The 4,755-nt window shown below is 46.4% G+C and overlaps 1 non-coding gene across 1 annotated transcript; it reads left to right on the top strand.

The window, feature by feature from the left end:
* Window positions 1–2,866: 2,866 nt before the first annotated feature.
* Window positions 2,867–2,938, top strand: TRNAY-GUA (transfer RNA tyrosine (anticodon GUA)). Its single transcript has one exon. It is a non-coding gene; the product is annotated as a tRNA-Tyr (tRNA).
* The last annotated feature ends 1,817 nt before the right edge of the window (window positions 2,939–4,755 follow it).

Genomic DNA, 4,755 nt, shown 5'->3' with positions numbered 1-4,755 from the left:
TTGGTACCCCGTGTTGGTGATAGTGAAAAATAAAGAAAGTGTTTTAAACCCAGCAAGAGCTCAAGGAATCATTGAGGGAGAAAGGAGAAAGGAAGGAAGGGGAGAGAGAAAAGAGAGAGAGCTGGAGAGAAAGAGATAAAGGCAATCATGGTCTCCAGATCACCACTGGTGACTGTGACCGAGGTGGGTCTCCAGGGGGCTGCGTCTGATTTCTATCAAGTGTCAATCAATAGAACAGTTTCTGTGAAGAAAGTGAAAATATGAGTCGCTCAGTCTTGTTCAACTCTTTGTGACCACATGGGCTGTAGCCCTCCAGGCTCCTCTGTCCATGGGATTCTCCAGGCAAGAATACTGGAGTGGGTTGCCATGCCCTTCTCCAGGGGATCTTCCTGACCCAGGGATCAAACCCACAGCTCCTGAATTGCTGGCAGATTCTTTACAGTCTGAGCCACCAGGGAAGCCCAGGACAGTTTCTGTACTTGATGCTAAACGTACATTCTTCTCTTGAATTCTCATAGTAAACTCGTGATGCACAAATCACTGTTTCAAAGGCTGGGCTATAATTTCAAAAGAGCATCAACTTGTCCCAGACACCGAGCAAGTGACCAGAACAGCCAGAATGTGAACCCTGGCTGATCCCATAATCCGAGCTCTTCTCACTCTTCTGCATTGAGTCTCAGTGGCAATGCCACGGGGCACTGGGAGAGAACCAGTCTTAGCCATTAACTTGATTTTCAACTAACAAGCTAGTCACTTAGCGAGGCCCCGAAGAAATGGAACAAGGTTGGAGAACAAGCTGACAGACTTAGGAGTCGGGGAGGGGAGAGGGTGGGGAGGGCTCGAAGAATAGAGGGGAAATGGCTCAAGAAGATGTGATCCTGATTTAAGCTTTACTGGCTCTAGCGTTTGCTGGACCTCAAAACATACGCTGCCGCAGGGGCCTCGGCTATGCGTTCAGGCTAGAATGGGCCGGAGCCCACACCCTCACCCCTGAGAGAGTGCAAAGTGAGAAAGAGATTCAGGGCACATTTTTCATGAACTAGTTTGGGCTGGAGCTCAGCCAATTCAGCCAAATTTTAAAAATCTCAAGCCATGTAGAAAATGCAGAGAAGAAGGAAAAAGAGATGTTGATTAAATGGCTCCTGAGATGCATGTATTGAGGATACGGCTGGAGAGTTATAAGGCTACCTCTGTGGTGGTCACCCTCAGGAGGAGCGGCGGTACCCGGGGTTCTGAAGGCCAAAGTTGACACTCATTTTCTCTTTCAAATGCTGATTCTAAATAAATATGTGTGAATACTAGCTGCAGAAATCTGAATCAGCTGCAGAGAACTGTTGGCTACAACATAATTGGAAGCTTGGTGAGCCAAACCAGATATTTCTGAAACTTCTTTTGTTTTGTTTCACTAACATTGTTTTCAACAAAGAGGGAGACATCCCTTACACACTGACATATGGTACCTTCTATTTATAACAAGATTAACAATTCATTCACACCTTGATTGAATCCTGCTTTATTGAGATGTCACAACAGATTCACACAGCCTGCAAAGGGAAAGGCTTACAAATGATAATATTATGACAGGCAAGACACCTTAAAGTAAATGAATCATAATTGATGACAATTAGTAAGAGTTCAGCACAAACACAGAATCATAGCCGTGATGGTAAGCAGGATTCATCTTTTACAAGGAGAGAAATGTGACAGAGAATTTCTGCTGAATTCTTATTGAGACCTTGAAATCCTGAATGGAATGAGTAACCAGTTCATTCAGAGCTTCTTTTCCTATTAACGGATGGAGGGTCTTCATGGTTTTAGGGCTTTAGCATAAGTCTATATTCTGTCCATAGCCTTGCATGAGTCCCATACTTTAGGACAGAATTGATGGGTCCTTCTTGATGCCCTGAGTGGAAGCAAAGCCCTCATCTTTATCATCTCCTTCTTCCTCTTGCACTAGGTCAATCAGCAAGACATCAATTCTACCTCATCAGTATTTACCAAATCTTTTCATTTCTTACTACCAACTCTATTCTTACTTTGGACTAAGCCAACATCATCTTCCCTGAGAGCTTTCTCCCTGACTTGATGCCACTAATCCATTACCAAAAGCAATCTCTCTGAAGTCCTCTATGGCTCCCAACTGCTCTTATTAGCATAAGGAGTAAATGTCAAGGTCCCACAGTCCTGCCTGAGACGCAGTGTTGTAGCATAGCCATGAGCGCAGACCCATGCAAGTCCTGACTCTTAGGAGAGGGAGGGAGTCAATCAAGCTTCTTTGACCTTCGGTTCTGTCCTCTACAAAGTGAAGGTCATAGTCATATCTAACTTATGAAAACTAATTGCCTACAAACCTCTTGTGGGGCTTCTCCAATGGCACAGTGGTAAAGAATCCGCCTGCAATGCAGGAGATGTGGGTTAAGATCCCTGGGTCAGGAAGATCCCCTGGAGGAGGGCATGACAACCCACTCCAGTATTCTTGCCTGGAGAATCCCATGGACGGAGGAGTCTGGCGGGCTACAGTCCATGGCGTTGCAAAGAGTTGAACACAGCTGAGCAACTAAGCAACGACAATGAATCTCTTGGAGCAGCTGACCACCTGCTGAGCGTTCACTTCTCTGCTCACTGCCTCTCTCAGCCCATCACAAACTTCTCTCTCTGAACAGCTTCGTCTCCACAAACCAAATTCTTCCACCCCTGCCCCAGAGCCCTGGCCATTCTTTCTGACTATAAATCCTTGCCTGGCCCCTCTGCCAGTCCCACCTCCCACACACACTGCTGGACCATGCAAGTCAATCACTTCACCTCTGCATTCCTGTCACCTCCTCCAGGAAGCCTTCTTTGACTACTCCCTCCCCTAGATGGGGCTTCCCTGATAGCTCAGTTGGTAAAGAATCTGCCTGTAATGCAGAAGACCCTGGTTCGATTCCTGGGTTGGGAAGATCCCCTGGAGAAGGGATAGGCTATCCACTCCAGTATTCTTGGGCTTCCCTTGTGGTTCTGCTGGTAAAGAATCTGCCTGCAATGCAGGAGACCTGGGTTTGATCCCTGGGCTGGAAAGATCCCCTGGAGAAGGGAAAGGCTACCCACTCCAGTATTCTGGCCTGGAGAATTCCACAGACTGTATAGTCCATGGGGTCGCAAAGAATCAGACATGACTGAGAAACTTTCACTTTCACTTTCCCCTAGATCACTCTGTGAAACACTCTCCTGCTATGCCATACTTTCTTTTGTTGCTCTTAACACATCTGACAAATTATATTAACTTTTCTCCCTCCACACTGAAGTTCTGTAGAGGGCAGGGGTCGAGTTAGTGGGTTTACTATTGTATCACTTGGACCTCAGCTTGTTGGATGATCGAATTTAGGTCATACCAGCTCTCTCACTCACAGATGTTAGAGGTCTTTCTATGGCAGGCAGAACAGTGGCCCCCAACAATTCTCCACCTAAATTTCTGTTAATATGTTTGTTAGCTTACATGGCAAAAGGGACTTTGCCAATGTGGTTAAGGGTCTTGAGATGCAAAGATAGGCATGGATTATCTGGATGGGTCCAACATAATCACAGGTCTTTGAAATGGGAGGTTAAGAGCAGCTGGGTCAGTGTGCTGTAGCACATGAAACACTAAACTGTTCATTACTGGCCTCATAGATGGAGGAAGAGGCCATGAGCCAAGGAGTGTGGGTGGCTGACAGAACCCGGGAAGAGCAACATAACAGAGTCTTCACTAGAGCCTCTAGGAGGAACCAGCCCTGCCAACACCTTGAGTTTAGCCCTGTGAGCCCCACTTCTGACTTCTGACCTCCAGAACTGCAATATATTAACATGCAATTCATCGATAGCACTGTTTACAATAGCCAAGACATGGAAGCAACCTAAACGGCCGTCAACAGAAAAATGGATAAGGAAGGTGTGGCACATACATACAATGGAATATTACTCAGTCATAAAAAGAATGAAATAATGCCCTTTGCAGCAACATGGGTGGACCTAAAGAGTGTCGTGCTGAGTGAAGTATGTCAGACACAGAAGGAGAAATACCATATGGCATCCCTTATATGCGGACTTTAAGGCTGTCTATACACACTGCTACATTCAAAATGGATCATCAGCAAGGACCTACAGTATAGAACATGCAGCTCTGCTCAGTGTTATGTGGCAGCCTGGATGGGAGCCGGGTTTGGTGGAAAATGGATACATGTATATATACGTGCTGAGTCCCTTTGTTCTTCATATACAGTCTGTGGAATTCTCCAGGCCAGAATACTGGAGTGGGTAGCCTTTCCCTTCTCCAGGGGATCTTCCCAACCCAGGGATCGAACCCAGGTCTCCCACATACTAGGCAGATGCTTTACCCGCAAGGGAAAAGCACACAAGGGAAGCCCATTCATCGGCTATACCCCAAAACAAAATAAAAGCTTTTTTTAAAAAAATTTGTAATTTGTGATGTTTGAAACCACCAAGTTTATAACTGGTTACAGCAGCCATAGGAAGTGAATGCACTTTTCTAAGATCACACAGCGATGGCAGAATCAAACTGTCTAGACCTTCCAACCCCCTGCCTGTCCCATTACTGCCCCCTTTGCCCTGCCCCTGCCTCCCAAGGCAATTGGGTTCACGCTGTGCTTTTGTCTTCTTTTCCAGAGGAAGAAATCATGAGGGATGTAGCTGCTCACAGGCCAGGGCATGTGCACGAGGCATGGTTCCACAGATGCAGGTGCGGGAGAGGGTGTATGAGGCTGGAGAGTCCGAATGGTG

This window comes from Odocoileus virginianus, chromosome 22 (assembly GCF_023699985.2).
Source record: "Odocoileus virginianus isolate 20LAN1187 ecotype Illinois chromosome 22, Ovbor_1.2, whole genome shotgun sequence".
NCBI lineage: Eukaryota > Metazoa > Chordata > Mammalia > Artiodactyla > Cervidae > Odocoileus > Odocoileus virginianus.
The sequence above is the reverse complement of the archived record's forward strand: the minus strand, read 5'-3'. Positions and strand labels throughout refer to the sequence as shown.